A 20,277-nucleotide genomic window follows, 5' to 3' on the forward strand; every position below is an offset into this window, starting at 1 on the left:
GTGGATGCTCCAGCTTATAAAAGGCTGAAAGTGGAGTCTACAAAGTCAACACAGTATATTTAAAACAGCCTGACTCAGTCATATTGGAAATACAGAAGCCAAGCTAAGTATCCTTAATAGCAGTTGACCTCTTTGTGGCTTGTGGGTAAAATGAGGATTTCAAGGTATAGCTTACCACCCCACATCATAGAATAAATATTACCCTTAAGTAAAAACAGGAAACATTTGACTATTACAAAAGTCAACAATGTTAGCAAATATAAATATGCAGTGAAAGCCAAGTCTTATATTTTCTTTAAAATAGGCTGATAAACTTCTTTTTAAAGAGCATTTTCTCTCTTTCAAAGCAGAGAAGTTTAATAATATTATTTTTTTAAGATAATTTATGATGCGTTACTATACATAGAGCGCATGCGATGCCTCAGCAGGTAAGATGATGGGCTTGTTGTGAAGTGATTTTCCACCTTCCTCAACAAGTATAAACAATTTTAGCAATGCACCACCTTCTCTTCAAATACAACAAATGATCTCTTCTTTTCATATCCCATCACTTATCTACAATTTATATAAACAAATTTATAAAGCATTCTTATTTTAGTCCTGGTTTCAGCTCTCCCTTAAGGCAGAGATCTTCAAACTTGGCAGCTTTAAATCTTGTGGACTTCAGCTCCCAGAATTCATAAAGCATAGCTGGCTGGAGAATTCTGGGAGTTGAAGTCCACAAGTCTTAAAGCTGCCCGGTTTGAAGACTTCTGCCTTAAGGGTTACCAGAAATAACAACACACCTGTTTTAAGCTTGATTAAATAAACCATCTTTCTTTTACTTCTAACAATTTTAATCTTTAGCCTATTCAAGGACTAAAGTCATAGAACCTGCTTTCATTTCTTTTCAAATTTTTTTTTCTCTTGGTTGATAGGCGACAAGATTAACATGGAAAAAGATGCTACACTGGACATTTTAAGACCAGCTGATGTTTTATAATTAAAGGGATATATAAACACACAACTCCATCACATATTCCAACTGTTATTTTACTATATACCCACTCAGACCAAGCTGACAAAAATCACTCCCCTTTTTCACACGTTTATAATCTTCTAAAATGCCTAACATTAATGTGCCCCATTTCTACTCTGTCTCAGTTAGACTAAAATGTGATGTTTTTAGTCTAACAAACGGGGCAAGGAGGGAGGAAAGTCTCCAGAGTGAAACAGGTCATTTCTATTCATGCAAACAGTGATATTTTCTTATTACAAAGATCAGAGCCCTTAGTTGATGACAGTTTATAAACTGCAAGCTGGCTTAAGGTTTATCTTTCCATTAACTCTTGTCAATGGGAGCAGGAAAGGGTTGAATATATTGAGAGCTATATCTTTGACACGGAGACTCTTCAAGTTACTGTAGTTTGTTTGGATTTCACTTCTCCTAATTGCTGCCATTTCCACGGATGATTTGGCCTATGTTTGAAGTTGATGAACAGTCCAGAGTGTGTAGCACATACTGCTGCTCTCCCATGTGCCAGGAAATAGAAGAAGGCGATAGTGTGTTTCTATGTCTATGTAAACACCTGCCACAAAACCTTCTTCTATTCAATGCTGTGTCCAAATTCGCCTTCTACCACAAGTTTCTGGCTTGCTTAAATGCTTCTATCATCAGTGATAATCAGTCAGGATGCTGCTACTGTGCAAATTACTTACAAAGGACAAAAGCTCCTGCTTTCCTGAAGGAAGAGAACAGTCTATAAGAAAAGGTAAAAAGGAAAAAGAATTGTCTCACACAACAACTTGAATCACAACTGCATAAGCCACAAAGATAACAGTTAGTTCATGCATCCACTGTCTGCTTGATTCATCAATCGTTTCTTTAGCAAAGGTTTGTAAAGAACTAATTCATGGAATGAAGCTTCTGCAAGGACTAATAATTGCATGAAGCTCAGAGACTCAATGCAAGGGATCTAAACGTATGAACTCCAGAACCAAAGCAGGTTGGCGTGATGCTCTGTTCCCCACCCTTTCTTTCTGCGTTTATCTTACATCTTGAACATGGCTTTGATGTTACACAACTATCTTAGAGATTCTGTGGGTACATATGTCTTTTGAGTTAAGGTACACATGTAAAAACATATGTTTATTCTTGGATATGTCTATACTTTCCTGTGCTATCATGTCTTGCTTGGCATGATTACAAAATGCACCTGAATGAAACCTGAGCATTCCTCTGTTTGTCCAACTTGTGAAGCTGTCCTTTAAATCTTCTGCACTGATAAGCATTCAGGCTGTACTCTTACTCAGACAATTACATAGCTCAGCAGAGACTGAAGGACTTCTTTCTGTAAGAACTCATTTTCAGCTTACATCTTTGCTATCTTTGATCAATGAGAAGATGATAAGGGATTAGGATTAGTGGAAAAATAACTCAGCTTCAGCATATAGAAGTACACATCGAAATAGGAAAGAACAAATAAAATCCAATTATTTGATTTCAGTCTTAATCTTAGAACTTGAAAAAAATATCTAATGAAAAGTTTATTCATGAGAAGCCTAAGCATCCAACACCCTCAAGATGTCATTATTATTATTTTTTTAAATGTCCCTTCCCCAACCTGGTGAATTTCTAGCCAATAAGATCACAGGAATAACAAGAATTTAAGACTAGTTTGGGGCAGGCTATTCTAAATAGTAAAGTGGGCTATACATAAAGAACACAGAAGTAATATGCTTTTTTTTTCCTTGTGGAAAGGGCTTTTTAAAAATATCCCTTTATGGTGGTTTAGCTGAGAGTGAATTTCACCACAGAATCAATCACAGCCTTGGGCTAGAATAAACTAAGACCAAATGTGGTTTTCAGAAGAAACCAAAATGCGGAGATATGGGTGTTGGATTATAGATAGAGTTTTATTTTAGATTTCTCTAGATACTCATTTCAATAAGGCCATTGACTTGAAAATGACCTATCATCAGCTTCCTAGGTTATTTCAGGATTCTTCTACAGAAGTAGAAGGTTTGGCATACTTAAACATATGCATCTCTGGTCTTTTATTTTCTTTAATGTATAAACACTTGGGAGTCCTTTTTGTTTACAATAATGCAGGGCATTCTTAAGAATTCTTAATTATTAAGAAACATATTCTCAAGTTTGTAGTTTTACAAATCACTGTGCATTTTCCTGCTGCTTTTCCATTCTGGACTCTATCATGTACGTATGTATGGCATTAACTTTTTTTCCTTCCTTCCTTCCTTCCTTCCTTCCTTCCTTCCTTCCTTCCTTCTTTGTCCCAAAGGTGCTTTTTCAAAAAGCAACCAGACTGTCTTTGTTTTCCTTGAAAATGTTTCGCTTCTTATTCAAGAGTTCTGTCAGAACTGAAGACATTTCTTGGGTAAGAAGGAAAACATCTTCAAGGAGAAAAAAAAAGTCCAGTTGCTTTTTGAAAAAAGCATCTTTGGGACAACCATAACCTGGATGACTAAGAATTTTCATAGTCCTTCTTTTCTTTTTTTCCTTCCTTCTTTTCTTCCTTCCTTCCTTCCCCCACCCCAATGGGAGTCTAATCTTTCACTATCCTCTGTGGAAGAAAAGATCCTGTGGGAAGGGTTACAACAAGATATCTTATTTCACTCCCACTTTCAACAGCTTTTCAGTTAAAGCTCCAACTGCCAAGCGACTGCATCTTTTGATCTAGTTTCATGCTACCTTGTAGTGTAGAATCTTTGCTCTTGAGCTTGACAATTTCATCATTTCAAGGAAAGCAGCTGTCAGATGGTATCACTGTCAAAAACAGAAAGCTTCTCAAGATACCTTAGAGCAATTCCATGAAGGAGCAGGAAGTTTAACACTGTGGCCTTTGATGTGATCTAATTCCTCATAGATTAATAAGAGGGTGAGAAAGGAGAGCCATTTCCTTAAGAAGATCATGAATGGTTTTTTTTCTCCTTAATTATTCAAGAGGATCCTCTTCTACCTACAAAGGACAAAATAAAGTTTCTTCCTGCAAAGATGATTGTCTGAGTCCATTAAAATGTTCCATTATTGAACTTCACTGAAATGAAAAAGTTGTACAAAAGCATACTGTATAAAATTCCCATATCTTCCGATTTAAAAAAAATAAAAGTTATTCTTTTATAAAGCATTAAAGGGAAAAAATACAAATTGTACAAATGTACAAGAATATAAAATAGCTAATATCAATTTAAAAGCACTTAAACAGCAAAATACTGGTGGATAGGTAGCAGATCTAAACTCTCATAGCTCAAAGGACATTATTTGAAAGTTTATTACAGTATAAGACATTTCATGTCTCTATTGTAAGCAAAATATATGTCTCTTAAACTTTGAAGGTACCTGGCTGACATAAATAAATTTATTAAGGCAAAACAGGGACAAACTGAAAGTGTATGCAGTAAACAATAATTTAACACAAATCTGTACATTGTCTGTACATTATGTGGCAATTGCCTATATATTTCAAAATAACCTACCTAGATCATTTCATTGGTCTTTTGCTCTTTTACATAGCAAAAAGTTCAGCAAGTCTAAAAAGGAGACTGCTATCCTAATAAATAAAATAGAACTGCTATAGAATAAATAATAAAGAATACATAAGAACTGCTGAATTCACACATCATAGCAAATCATAATATAGTTTATTTACTTGGACTTACCATGATATGAATATCCAGACACTGTATTTTGAAAACCATTGTTGTAGTATTGTTCATGCTTTGTTTACCAAACCATGATTAACATAAAAGTGACTTAATTCAATATGAACCCATTGCTGACACCCTTCTCCACACATTTACTCAAAGACTCACTTTTCTTAATAGAACTTGATCAGATAAATGTGTGTATTGAATTGCAACTAAACAGTTCAAAATGTTTTTCTCTTCTCACTTATTCCTGGGGAATGTTTCTTTAATTTTGCTTTTTAGATTCTACATCGGATGATATTCAACAAATCTGGAACTCACCAATCACCCCTACAAACACACACACACACACACACACACACACACACACACACACGCCCCTACTTAACATATTGCTGTTCTAAAGAATTAGTTCTTCATCAGCAGCCAAGAGATCTCTTCATATGTTTTCTCCATTTACAATTTAAGGTTAGCCTGAGCACTCTTGTAAACCAAGTACTTTTCTAGTTTTGCTGAGTGGCATTTTTCAGAGATATTTGCTCTGTCTCAGTTATGCTTACTATGTAAAACTACTTCTTTTGTCCCTGTGCCTCAAGAGGTCAGTAAAAGCCCTCCAGAAACACATTCATTAATTAGGGGGGGAACGGCCAGAAGATTGGCATAATAGAATAGAATCCTTTATTGGCCAGGTGTGATTGGACACACAAGGAATTTGTCTCCGGTGTATAAGCTCTCGGTATACATACAAGCAACAAATGATAAATCATGAACATAATCATAAAATACCATCATTATAAATCATAAGATACAACACTCAGTGATAGTCATAGGATACTAAATAAGCAATCAACATAAAGCATAAGATACAAACAACAATGTTATAATCATAAGAAGCTAAGGAAATAGGTGATAGGAAAAATGAGAAGAGTAATAGTAATATAGCCCTATTAGGTGGTTTGACATCCCAGGGAATAAGACAGTGTTGTGGGAAATAGTTGTTTAGCAGAGTGATGGCATGGGGGAAAAATGTCCTTGTGTCTAGTTGCTTTGGAGTGCAATGCCAAAATGTATTCAATGTATTAAATACATTGTATATATCAATAAAGGAAAAGGTTCCCCTCGCACATATGTGCTAGTCGTTGCCGACTCTAGGGGGGGGGGGTGCTCATCTCTGTTTCAAAGCCAAAGAGCCAGCGCTGTCCGAAGATGTCTCCGTGGTCATGTGGCCAGCATGACTCAACGCCAGAGGCGCATGGAATGCTGTTACCTTCCCACCAAAGGTGCTCCCTATTTTTTCTACTTGCATTTTTACGTGCTTTCGAAACTGCTAGGTTGCAGAAGCTGGGACTAGTAACAGGAGCTCACTCCGTTACACGGCAGGACTAGGGATTCGAACCGCCGAACTGCCGACCTTTTGATCGACAAACTTAGCTGTCTTAGCCCCTGAGCCACCTTTTATATATCAATGTATCATTGTATATATTAATATATCAATGTATTCAGTGCAATAAATAGTATGAGCCAATTTCAATGTATACTCCCATACAATATACAGGTATATTCCCATGTTCAAAAAAGGAAAAAAACCAGACCCAGGAAACTACGTATAGACCAATCAACCTAACATTAATACCTGGGAAGATACTAAAAAAGATAATTAAAAAACAGATCTGGGAACATCTAGAAACAAAGTTATAACTAAAAGCCAGCACAGGTTTGTTGAAAACAGAGGATACTAAACCAATCTCATTTCATTTTTTGAAACAGTGACTCAATTAGTAGACCAGCAAAATGCTGTGGAAATAGTATACTTAGACTTCAGCAAGGCATTCAACAAAGTAGATCACAACCTACTTCTTGGTAAGCTAGAAAAATGTGGGGTAGCTTCACTACCAGATGGATTTGTAACTGACTGACAAACTGTACTCAACGAGTAGTTCTTAATGGCACTACATGTACATGGAGGGAAGTAAATGATGGGGTACCACAAAGTTCCATCTTAGGCCCGGTACTCTTCAATATCTTCATAAATGACTTAGATGAAGGAATAGAAGGGGAACTCATCAAATTTGCAGATGACACTGAGATGGCAGGAATAGCTAACACCCCAGAAGACAAGCTCAGGATCCAAAAAGATCTTGACAGACTTGAACAATGGGCCCTTTATAACAATATGAAATTTAATTTGGAGAAAAGCAACGTTTTACACTTAGGCAGGAAAAACCAAAAGTACAAGTAGAGATTAGATGAAACCTGGCTCAAAAACAATAATTGTGAGAGGGACCTTAAAGTCCTAGTGGACGATCATGTAAACATGACCCAGAAGTGTGCAGCAGCAGCCAAAAAAGCCAGTCCTTGGTTGTATAAACAGAGGCATAGACTCAAAATCACATACTGTTTTATAAAGCCTTAGTAAGACCACACCTGTAATACTGCATCCAGTTTTGATCATCACATTACAAAAAAGACGTCAAAACTTTGGAAAAAGTGCAAAGAAGAGCAACTAAGATAATTAAGGCCTGGAGATTAAAACATATGAACAACAATTGCAGGATTTGGGTTTGGGTAGTCTAGAGAAAAGAAGGACTAGGGGGACATGATAGCAGTATTCCAGTATTTGAGAGGCTGCTACAAAGATGAGGAGGTGAATTTATTTTCCAAAGCACCAGGACAAGAAACAATGGATGGAAACTAATCAAGGACAGAAACAACCTGGAATCAAGGCGAAATTTCCTAACAGTGAGGACAGTTAACCAGTGGACCAGAAGTTGTGGGTGCTTCATCACTGGAGGTTTTTAAGACGAGACTGGAGAGACACTTGTCTGAAATGGTATGGGGCCTCCTGTTCTGAACCGGGTAAGATTAGAAGACCTCCAAGATCCCTTCCAGTTCTATTTTGATTGATTGATTAAACTGAAATCTTTGGGGGGGGGGAATCTTAAGAAACTTGTTCAAACAAAGATGGAATATTTTTAAATTCTGTGCAGAAGAGATAACAACATCCAAGACAGCATAGCAGATAGTCCTCTATTTACAAGAATATCCAGTACTCAAGTTAGAAAGCTATAGGAATGGATTAAATTTAAAACGATAAAGAGCAAAAGAAGAATCAGTGAAACTTCTACATATTATTATACTATGGTTCCACGTTACATTCCATATTATACTATGATAGCTAATATGGGGAACTGCACAATGACCAACAGATTGGAAGAGTTTAGTTTACTTATTGTTAGAAAAAGATCTGATTTGTTCCATGGCTGAGTAAATAATCACAGGATGCCTGCTTGAAGTGGAAGCAGAATTTATTCAATGGCAAAGGAAATGCTGTCAAAAATAGCCATGAGGTCAAAATGTTGAGAGTAGTAGTAGTTATAGTAATAATGGACTTTGATAGTAAGGTGTGTTCAATATGTAAAGTGAGGTGTGCTTGCTCTGGGGCGTGTGAGAGAGAGGAGTTGTTTCTGATTCAGTAGATCTGTATATCTTAGATATGCAGATCTTTTCCAAGGAGTGGAATTTTATGAGGGCTTTGGGGTCAGGGTTTAGCTTGAGGAGCTGGTGCCAAGGAGCAGTATTGTGATAAAAGATTTTCCTTATCTTAAGGGAATTTTGCTTTATGACTGTTTTGCCAGCATTGGCTGACTCCCTGAAGTGTTTAATCAATTGCCGCAGCATCGTGCATAAGGCCACCAGCAGGCCCTGTCCTAATGTTTTCTTTCATTCATATCCTTTACATGTATTTATAATTATGTTTACACTTTTATCTGTCATAAAATACATGCTTGATGAAATGAATGAATGAATGAATGAATGAATGAATGTCAATGCAGGAGAAATTGTTTAAGTGGTTTCTTTATAGTTTCATTTTGAAGTTGCCAGTGGATCAAAGGTAGTTGGGGTGGCTATGTGGCTTGGCTAGCAGAGGTGTCATGAAGGTTTTTACATTCCACCCCTTTGTGAGGAGCCAAAGTTTTCCTCAAAGTTCCACCCCTTTGTGAGGAACCAAAGTTTTGCAGTGATGTGTCAGTTTGGGAAACACTTCCTTGCCTGGCTTAAACAGGAAAAGATTACATTGGGCAACACACCAGGAAACTATGACAATTATTATTAGATTTAGTGCCCTTAAGAAAAAAAGTTTTAACCATACTATGAGAAGTCCAAGAACCTGGGATTGTAGGACCCAGGGTTTTCAAATTTCAGATATTTCCTTCAGTCAACTGGGAATTCTCAGACAGGATGAAGCATTTATTTTCTTTTTTCTTCTTTCTTGTTTCAGAGTGATAATTACGGGCAAAATAGCACCAAGGTACTTTAAATAAATTGTTAATATAGTAGAATTAAAGGGAGAACAACACAAACAAGAATTTAGAGATGGAGGCATAACTTCTGCTGACTTCAATCAGAATAAATGTAGCCTTGAATGTGAGAATTATATAACCCAGCTCAATCAGTCTGACAGCAAAACTGTTAAAATTGGTAAAATAGTCAAACATATATCACAAGTGAACATGGTGTGTTTGATAAATCTTGTCTATTTGGAGAATAAAAGGATTTGAGATAAAGATGAAGGAACTTGTCTAGTACAAATGGTAGGAGGTCGGAATTCAATCAAGGTTTTTTTTAATGGGCTGATTTATTGGAAACATTTCAGTGATTATTTCAAACCTCATGAGCTCTCAGATGGTCATATACACTGCATGAAACAATGGTATGATTGAATAACTGCAAAACCCACTATTAATGTAATATATTGTGTTAGAATGATTTCTGTTGCAGCAAGAAGTGCAGGAGAAATAAATTTCATTCTCTGTTCTTAATACTTCACTTTAGCTTACAGAGGTGGTATTGTGAGTCATGAAACAAGAAGAAATGTCTCAAATGGTAATTTTATCTAACAAGTTGAGCTTTTGTTTAATGTTGAACAATTTGTTGTAGAACACAGCAAGTATATCAAAAAGCATAAAAAAGAAATTTGATAGGCCGCATAGTATACTGAAGATGGTCTTAAATATAGTTATATCATCCAAATTCTCATCCTTAATTGTACCCCATATTTAAGATACACTCACACACAAACATACAAATAAAGTTGGCACTTAATCTTAGAACAGTCAATGTAGAATGTAGAAAAGACTGGTTAAACTAGAGCACTTTGTAGAATAAATAAGTATCAAAGACTTTAGTGGTGCTGCTGGATGGACAAAAGTTTTTCTTGAAGAGATGAATCTATCGTTCATTTATCAGTCATTCAATTTATCATGCATTCATTCATTTGAAAGCAAAACTGATCATTTATTAACTTTAAGGATTAAGGACAAGTGATTCAAATCAGTGGTGGATTTCAATTTTTTTTTTCTACCGGTTCTATGGGTATGACTTGGTGGGTGTGGCAGAAAATCTCCATTTCCACCCCAATCCAGGGGAAGGTTACTGCAAAATCCCCATTTCGTCCCGATCAGCTGGGACTTGGGAGGCAGAGATGGGGGCGGGGCCAGTCAGAATTTTTACTACCGGTCCTCTGAACTACTCAAAATTTTCGTTACCGGTTCTCCAGAACTGGTCAGAACCTGCTGAAACCCACCACTGATTCAAATATGAAAGGAAAGCATGTTGGTGTGTAAAAGGCACCTTTAAATATAAACTGAATGCCATTAAGAATCCCAATTGATGTCATAGCTTAAATATCATTTAATGTGATACAGTTAAACCTTGTAGAACAGCTTTGACTTATATTGGAAATTTATAGACACTTTCAACTAAATTATTAAATAAACTGACTTTGTGTAAAACACTCAGTGAATATGCCATTAGAAATTTGATGGGAAAGTTACACTGCTAGAAAAAAACTTGCAACTGTTGAAGTTTATAATGTAATTATTGAATTGTTGAATATGTCCAACCTTGACAATGTAACTTACCATATGTCAGCCTCTATTGTCTTATGCGTAAGTTATTCACGTGCCTTCTTCAAGGTCCTGCAAAGTGTAGGTAAGTAATTAGATGTTGTAGTGGAAATATATTCAAGAGTATAAAGCTGAGTACAGGTAGTCCTTGACTTATGACCACAATTGAGCCTGACATTTCTGTTGCTACTTAAAACATTTGTTAAATGAGCTTTGCCCCATTTCTTGCCATAGTTCTTAAGTGAGTCAGTGCAGCTGTTAAGTTAATAACACATTTGTTAAGTGAATCTGGCTTCCCCATTGACTTTGCTTTTCAGAAGGTTGCAAAAGTTAATCACATGACCCTGGGACACTGCAACCGTCATAAATATGAATCAGTTGCCAAGCATCTAAATTCTGATCACATGGCCATGGGAATGCTGCAATGGTTATAAGTGTGAAAAATGGTGAGTGTCTTCGTAACGTTGAATGGTCACTAAATCAGAGGTCTCCCATCTTGGCAACTTTAAGCCTGGCGGACTTCAACTCCCAGAATTCCCCAGCCAGCTTTGCTGGCTGGGGTATTCTGGGAGTTGAAGTCCGCCAGGCTTAAAGTTGCCAAGGTGGGAGATCTCTGCACTAAATGATCTGTTGTAAGTGGACAACTAGCTGTATAGAACTCAAGGTTTTTAAAAAAACAAAAACAAAACAGAAGTTACTAAAAACACTGCTGAGATATTGAAAGGTCCTGTTCATGCCAAATTTCAAAAGCAACATGTTAAGGGAAAAGGTGTCAGCTTTCTCCAGATGAGACAGTAGATAAGCCTATACTTGTCTCAAAAGGAAAACTTCACATTAAGTTCATTAAAGTTATGATGGATGAAATAATACAATAATAATAATAATAATGCAACAATACACGAGCACACAATAGATTTAAGCTTAATGTGAACCGCTCCAATCTTGATTGCGGAAAATATGACTACAGTAACAGAGTTGTTAATACCTGGAATGCACTACCTGACTCTGTGGTCTCTTTCCAAAATCCCCAAAGCTTTAACAAAGACTATCTACTATTGACCTCACCCCATTCCTAAGAAGTCTGTAATAAGAGCACCAACGTGCCTACCGTTCCTGTCCTAATGTTCTCCTTGATTGTATCCAACTCGTATAATTATTTCATGCTTATACTTATATATATGCTTATATGTTGTATAATTATTTTATGCTTATGCTTATATATACCGTTGTGACAAAATAAATAAATAAATAAAAATAAAATTAATTAATTAAAGAACAAATAGTGGCGGAGCTTTTACAATGTGAATCATTTAGCAAAAATGAATGACGTAAGCATTTAAAAAATGCAAAACCATATCTTTATATCATTGTTACCTATTTGAAATCAAGAGTAAACTTTAGGTATGTAATTGTCCTCAAGCAAAATGCAGTTTTGCATACCTCAGTTTACGGTAATTTTAAGTATAGGCAAATATGTTATTATGTCCCATGCAGTAGTCTTTCTTAATGTCCATTCATATGACAATGACCATTTAAAGTTATAATAGTACTGAACTAAGGGACTTATGATCATCCTCAAAGTTCCAGCCATTATAGTACCCTCACAGGAACATGAACAAAATTTGACACATATGTCACACATATGACCGGTTGCAGCATCTCGTAATAATGTCATTTGTAATCTCCTTCGCAAGATTCCCACAAGCAAAGTCAATTGGGAAGTCAGCAGGGAAGATTGCAAGTCACTTGGATAAGTCTCTCCCACCCACAGCTCACTGGCCTTTTGTCGCTCACACATTGTGCCCTTCTCGCTCCCCTTCACCTGCGTGGACCACATCCTTCTTATCCCATACTATGGAGTTGCTCATGTGACTGTGCCAGGCTTCCCCCCCACCCTTCTGTGGTTTCCACACACTCCTTACTTGGGACTCCCATTGCTTCCCCCTTGACAACTCTATTTAAACATTTTAGGGTTACACCTCTGTATATCTTGGGTTTATAACAGCAACCAAGACTACCTGGATTGTTGTCTCTAAGTGATGCAGTCATGTGATGACACATTTTATGACCGCATTGCTTAGAGATGGCAATCTTGATCTGAATTGCTGTCATAACTTAAGGACTTCCTGTAGTTCTAACCAGAGGTGGGATTCAGCCAGTTCAGACCGGTTCAGGCAAACCGGATGTTAATTTTACATCCGGTTCAGCAAACCTGTAGTTCCAACAACTGGTTGGCCCCAACCCACCTCGCCCACCTCTCCCAGGAGTCCCCATGTGGCCCGTTTTGGATCCCATGTAAGTTCAGGGGGTGCGTGGAGCTCAGGGAGGTGGAAAACAGGCCTCCCAGAGGCTTGTGTAGGACAAAAATGGGCCTATTTCCTGCCTCCAGAGAGCCTCCAGAGCCCGGGGAGGTGGAAAACAGGCCCTCCACAGCCCGTTTTTGCTCCCAGGAGGCTGCATGGAGGCTTACTAGGCCCAAAATGGGGCACGAGAGGAGTACGGCATGCCCCCCACCCCGCAGTCCATTTTTGCTCCCAGGGGAGTGCAGGAGACCAAGTGCTGCCTGTCACACACCTCTGGCCACACCCACTGTGGCCACGCCCATCCAGCCAGTCATTAGGCCACAGAACCGGTTGCTAATTTATTTGAATCCCACCATTGGTTCTAACTGTATCGATAAGGGTTGCATGTGGAACTGCAAAAACTGTCAAAACTGAAATTTTTTTTAAAAAACTCAACCTGTATTCTTCCCTGTCACTAACTAGGTATAACTAGTGCATACCCTGAAGCATAAAAAGTTCCACCCCTAGTAAGGGAATTTAGGCCTAGATCCAAGTTCAGGTAACAGGCATGGAGCATTTCTGTGCCTGAGCAACTTTATTGTTGCCTAAGCCAGCCTCTCTAAGCACTTGTGAAAGTAGATATAGCCAGTCCGACATAAAAGGGGAAGAAAATGGCTTCTTAACTTTTTCCTTATAGGTTTAAAAATGGCCTTATATCTTTTTTTGCGTCACTTAAGAAAATAGCCTAGTGTTTGTTCCTTCGTTGGTTTGTTTGTTTAAAAAAACCTGTTTATTTATGTGGAGAAAAGCAAGTGAAAAGAAATTCCTGAAGACAAGCATGTGAAATGGCCTTGTCAGAAAGCAACGATTTGGACTGTACCACCATAATAGAAAAGTGATAAATAAATTTTGATGAAAAAAATGGGTATAACATGGCAAAGATCTTTTGCCACTGTGTCCAGTTGACAGTGGGACCCTGAGATACAAAACAGCATAACTTAAGCACTACATTATACTTAACTTTAACAGATTTCCCTCAGATTTCAATACTTTTTAGAGAAGATATATTATAGGATTTTCAATAATTAAAAGCAAAGTATAGCCAGCCCCCAGCTTCCTGACGAATGCACTTGAGTGGCCAGCATTGTAGCAATACTCTGTATATTCACATGATCCATTTTTAGTTTCACATTTAAAATGTGAGGAGACACATAAGTAGATATAATACGTTGAGTAAGCTAAACCTTTTACTTGATTCTATGGATTAAATGAGAGCTAAAATGTTTTAATAAAATTGTTCAATGTAAAGTACAGGAGATCATTGTAAAGATTATGGAAACAAGTGAAAACCAAGAATGACATTAAAAAAAAAGGACCAGAACTTTAAACTTAAAGAAGCTGTCGTTGAAACAGGCCCCTTAATTAAAATTAGCAAATAGTTTCATTCTGAATGAAAAAATAATATTAATGTTGCATTCTAGATTTGTCTCATCTTTTAAAAAAAATATAACTTAATAACAGACCAAGAGAAAAAAAAATATTTGGAAAAAAAAATTCAAAAAACTTTTCTTCTAAATCACTATAATCCCAAAGAAAAAGAAAAAATATAAATCATAAAATTCTCATGTCTTCCGTTTAGTCAGTATCTTTCTATGTATCTTCTTTCTTCTATTTCAACACTAGCCGTTAGTAAGCATTTCTACTTTCGTTTTCAGTATACACATTCCACAAAACCGCCATTTGCTTTCTTCTCTCCTATCTTCGCAGCAAATATATCTTCAGGGGCTTACAGTCTTCTTACAAACAAATGCTAGAGCTCCAGTTTCTGCTCCGTCCACGTTACAATCCATCATAAATCAATTCCTGCCGTGGAAATTGGACACTTTGTTTGTTTGCCATAAAGGCAAATGCCTCCCCCAGCCAGGAGCTTATCAGGCTATGGAAGGAGAACTCCCCGCAAGCTTTAGAAGCTTATTAGGGTGTCTCAACTTCAGCCTGATTGCTCATCTTTCCCTCTTTACCCGAAGGAAAGAATTCCAAGCTGTCGGACCCAGATTTACGATGTCCTGACAGCTCTACAGTCTAGGGAGTTAGCAGCTAAATCATAGCTGCTTCTGCACGAAGCGGAGCCAAACCGGAAGTCTCATTTTTTTTAAAAAATGGCTTTTAAGCAAATAGTGCCAAAAGTTATTAAAAACTTTGAAATTTCTTCAGTTCAGATTCAAAAATTAAAAGAAGAAATCAAAAAGGAACTAAGAAATTCTTTACAGAAGTTTTTGGAGAGTCATTTTTTAGAAATAGATCAAAAATTTCATGAAATAGAGAAAGAGATGTTGGATTTTAAGGAAGTGGTGGAAGAGCAGAAGAGGGAAATGAAAATGGTAAAGGATGCAATTGCGCAAATATTAAGCTCTTGTATTCAGATGGAGGATGATCTGGCAGAAATTAATAAAGCTAATTTAGAAATGCAAAGGAAAATAGAGGAAATTCAAAAAAATCAAAGCAATTGGAATTTAGATAATAAGATGGAAGATATACAGGCAAAGGTAGATAGGGCAGATGAAGAAAGAGTAATATTACAATATAGATTAATGGAATATGCTATAAGGGTGAGGGGGTTGAAACAAAATAGGAAGGAAAATTTAAAAGAGATTTTTACGCAAGCCTTTGCTCAGATAAAGGGTGTGGAGCCAGAAGATTTTGAGATTAATATTGAAAGAATTTATCGTGTTAATTCTTGGTGGGCAAGACAAAATAGAGTACTGAGGGATGTGGTTATTTATTTTACAACTAAAAAGGTTAGGTATGAAATTTTGCAAGCCTTTTATAAAAATAAATTTCAAATATTGGGACAAGATATAAAAATGATGAAGGAAATTCCTCCTAAAATGTTAAGAAAGAGAAGAGAATTTGCTTTTTTAGTGGATGAGTTTAAGAAACATCAGATATATTTTAGATGGGAAGTCCCAATGGGTTTGTCAGTGAATTTTAGAGGCAGAAAGTATTTTCTTAATTCAGTTATGAAAGCGAGACATTTTTATATTAATGTTTTAAAGAGTGGGAATCCTTTGTTGTTAGATGCTAAGTTAATTGGTTTGGAAATGATGGAAAATAGAATGGGAGAGGGGAGGAATGTTTAAGATGTGAATATGATGATTATGGTTAATTTTTGGAATTGATTTGTTTAGGATATAAATTATAGGATTTCTGTTATTTGCTATTTGTATGGTATAAATCTATGGATGATATTATTTAATTGTGAAGGATGGAAAGTGAAATTTATGAATTTAGATAATGTGGATGTAATGATTTTAATTGTTTACTGTTATATTGTGGATGTAGTTTAAATGTTTATTTGTTTTAATTGACATGTTTATAGATAGTAAAAGTTATGAAGTTAAGTTGGAAATATATTTGAGAGATTTTATTCGTAATGATATTTGATTGGGAGTAGTATTGGAAGATTGGATATTAAATGTTATGATAATTGAAGAAATATATAAGTGATAAAAATTTGAATTTGAGAAGCTGGATTGTAATTTAAGAAATGGACTTAAGAAATTTGAAGGAATATACAAGTGGGTGAAAAAAAAATGTGAATCTTAGAAGATGGACTAATTTTTAAAATGGACTGTAAGAAGAATGGACATTAAGTGTTATGGCAATTGAAGAAATATATAAGTGATGAAAATTTGAGTTCGAGAAGATGGACTGTAATTTGAGAAATGGACTTACGAAATTTGAAGGAATATACAAGTGGAAAAAAAATTGAATTTGAGAAGATGGATTAATTTTAAAAATGGATTGTAAAAAGATGTAATATGTGAAGTTGGTATTGCTTCTTTTCTTTTGTTTCTTTTTATATTCTTTCCTATCTCTTTATTTTTATTGTGAGGGGATCTAAAGTTTAAAATTTTTAAAGGTGGGAATCCTTTGTTGTTAGATGCTAAGTTAATTGGTTTGGAAATGATGGAAAATAGAATGGGAGAGGGAGGAATGTTTAAGATGTGAATATGATGATTATGGTTAATTTTGGAATTGATTTGTTTAGGATATAAATTATAGGATTTCTGTTATTTGCTATTTGTATGGTATAAATCTATGGATGATATTATTTAATTGTGAAGGATGGAAAGTGAAATTTATGAATTTAGATAATGTGGATGTAATGATTTTAATTGTTTACTGTTATATTGTGGATGTAGTTTAAATGTTTATTTGTTTTAATTGACATGTTTATAGATAGTAAAAGTTATGAAGTTAAGTTGGAAATATATTTGAGAGATTTTATTCGTAATGATATTTGATTGGGAGTAGTATTGGAAGATTGGATATTAAATCTTATGACAATTGAAGAAATATATAAGTGATGAAAATTTGAATTTGAGAAGCTGGATTGTAATTTAAGAAATGGATTTATGAAATTTGAAGGAATATACAAGTGCATGAAAAATTTGAATTTTAGAAGATGGACTAATTTTTAAAATGGACTGTAAGAAGAATGGACATTAAATGTTATGGCAATTGAAGAAATATATAAGTGATGAAAATTTGAGTTCGAGAAGATGGACTGTAATTTGAGAAATGGACTTATGAAATTTGAAGGAATATACAAGTGGGAAAAAAATTGAATTTGAGAAGATGGATTAATTTTAAAAATGGATTGTAAAAGATGTAATATGTGAAGTTGGTATTGCTTCTTTTCTTTTGTTTCTTTTATATTCTTTCCTATCTTTTTTATTTTTTTGTGAGGGGATCTAAAGTTTTAAATTTTTTAAGGTGGGAGGTTATGTATATTTTGTATACTTTAGCTTGTGATTGTTGGTCATAATACCCGGTATTTGCTCTGGGAAGTCTGGGGGGGGGAAGGGGGGGAAATGATACATGGATTGATTATTAATGTATAGTAATTTTTGAAGATATGAAAATAAAATTTAAAATGATATTGGGGATGCTCGATTGCCATTTCAGAAAGAAAAGGAGAGAGAAGTAGAAGGAGGGAAGAAAGTAGGTAGGAAAGAGTAGAGAAGGAGGAGGGGAATAAGAAGGTTAGATAGGGTAAGAAGGGAGGAGTGGAGAAGGAGGAGAGGAAGTAGTAAAGTGAAGGAGATGAAGGATGTGAAAGTAGTAGAGGGTAGAGAGGGAGGTGTGAAGAAAGGAAGTGGCAATCGGGCAGGCCTGAATCAGTATGATTAATGATTAATGATAGATAATAGTTTGCACATAAATATGATGTTGGAAAATGGAAATAAAAATTATTTATATAGATTTGTCTCATCAATTTTTGCTGCCAAAGTCTTCCAGCTTTTTCTTAACATAAATAGACAAGGAAATAGCACAAAGGTGCACATCAGCTATTAAAAGGATTTCTGTTTATATAGTGATATATATTTTCTGGCCTTTCCACCAAGCAAGTGTCAGGAAGTACAAATAATGGAATTATATGCTGTTCCTCCCTGCCTTTTAATAAATTTTGGCAGAGAAAGTGGAAAGGAAAGGAGAGAGAGAGAGAGAGAGAGGGAGGGAGGGAGGAAAGGGGGGCAAATGATACATGGATTGATTATTAATGTACAGTAATTTTGAAGATATGAAATTAAAATTTAAAATGATATTGGGGATGCTCGATTGCCATTTCAGAAAAGAAAAGGAGAGAAGTAGAAGGAGGGAAGAAAGTAGGTAGGAAAGAGTAGAGAAGGAGGAGGGGAATAAGAAGGTTAGATAGGGTAAGAAGGGAGGAGTGGAGAAGGAGGAGAGGAAGTAGTAAAGTGAAGGAGATGAAGGATGTGAAAGTAGTAGAGGTAGAGAGGAGGTTGTGAAGAAAGGAAGTGGCAATCGGGCAGGCCTGAATCAGTATGATTAATGATTAATGATAGATAATAGTTTGCACATAAATATGATGTTGGAAAATGGAAATAAAAATTATTTATATAGATTTGTCTCATCAATTTTTGCTGCCAAAGTCTTCCAGCTTTTTCTTAACATAAATAGACAAGGAAATAGCACAAAGGTGCACATCAGCTATTAAAAGGATTTCTGTTTATATAGTGATATATATTTTCTGGCCTTTCCACCAAGCAAGTGTCAGGAAGTACAAATAATGGAATTATATGCTGTTCCTCCCTGCCTTTTAATAAATTTTGGCAGAGAAAGTGGAAAGGAAAGGAGAGAGAGAGAGAGAGAGAGGGAGGGAGGGAGGGAGGGAAGTGTAATTCAGATGATGTGCACTGTCATGAATCTTCAGCAAAAGCAGTAAGAATGTGTAATGTGCTTGAGAAGTTTCATAGTTTGAATAAGTAAAAAAATAATCATTTTACCACAGATAAAAGGATAGGAGGCTAATTATAATCAAAACTTGTTTTAATGCATGGCTCACACACAGAACATCACAATTTGCTTATTGTCTGCTGCCATATCTAGGCATGAGCGAATGTATTACCTAAAATACAATACAAACTATTAAAATTGAGATACTAGGCTCCTTTCTATAGTATATTTTTATTAGAACTTTTAAACAAGAAGATAAAAGCTAACACAACTAATGGACAATAAGAAACAAAAAGAAACAAAAAGAAGGAAATCAAAGAAAAAGAAAAAATTGCAACAAAAGGGAAAAAGTTGTAGAAAAACAGAAAAGAAAATAAAAAGTATAAAGAAGTGGTTTGTGATATTCTTCACAGTAGTTAAACGTACAAATATATTTTGACCTTTCTCTCTAAAGTTATATAGTATTCTTCTTTCTAGAACTTATCCTGTCTAATCATCAAAATAGTAAGTTACAAGTTAATTTTTTTTTATTTTCTCACAATGTCAAAGGAAGACAATATCTAAGAGCCATAAATATATCATTCCAGAATCTAATAATCTTTTTTCTACCAATTACTACCAGCAGTGAAATCTGACAATATAAAGCTGCTTTTCCTAACTTAAATGTCCTCTGTAGGGGTTGGACTACAACTCCCAGAATTCTGAGTTAGTAGAGCTGAAGGATACCAGCTTGGAATGGCTGCAGAATTAATGAAAATTAGCTCTTTGAACAATCTGATGGCACCATTGCAGCTTTAAACTTACAGTATAATCATAGACATAAGTATAAGTTCCAGTGAAACCATTTGTATATACTTTTGAACATATATAGAATTGCACCATTCAATTTGAAACATGCATTTCTCACACTGAATGCCTGTTTTTATGTCATGACATTTATCTAATGCCACCCATATAAAAACACTCATTTGCATGTCCAACTTTAAGAAGCAATCCCCCAAAAGTCTCAAATAACTTTTATGGTATTTGAGATCCTTTAAAACCTGCTGTCAGCATTAAGCATCTTAAATGATGGACCCGGAGAGGTTCCAGACGGAGCTTGGGCCGTTTCCTGAGGGTCTGGCTCATGGCTCGGCCAAGGAACTTGTCGCGGCTTGGGAACAAGCCGCGGCGGGGGC

At 35.7% G+C, this 20,277-nt stretch overlaps 1 long non-coding RNA gene across 1 annotated transcript in view; it reads right to left on the reverse strand.

The window, feature by feature from the left end:
- Positions 1-20,277, reverse strand: part of LOC131191253 (uncharacterized) — a 45,947-nt gene that overhangs the window by 16,120 nt on the left and 9,550 nt on the right. Inside the window, exon 3 of the long non-coding RNA XR_009153454.1 lies at positions 10,569-10,625. This is a non-coding gene — a long non-coding RNA (uncharacterized LOC131191253). The remainder of the gene's footprint in view (positions 1-10,568; positions 10,626-20,277) is intronic.

Source organism: Ahaetulla prasina, chromosome 2, assembly GCF_028640845.1.
Source record: "Ahaetulla prasina isolate Xishuangbanna chromosome 2, ASM2864084v1, whole genome shotgun sequence".
In the NCBI taxonomy this organism is placed as follows: Eukaryota; Metazoa; Chordata; class Lepidosauria; order Squamata; family Colubridae; genus Ahaetulla; species Ahaetulla prasina.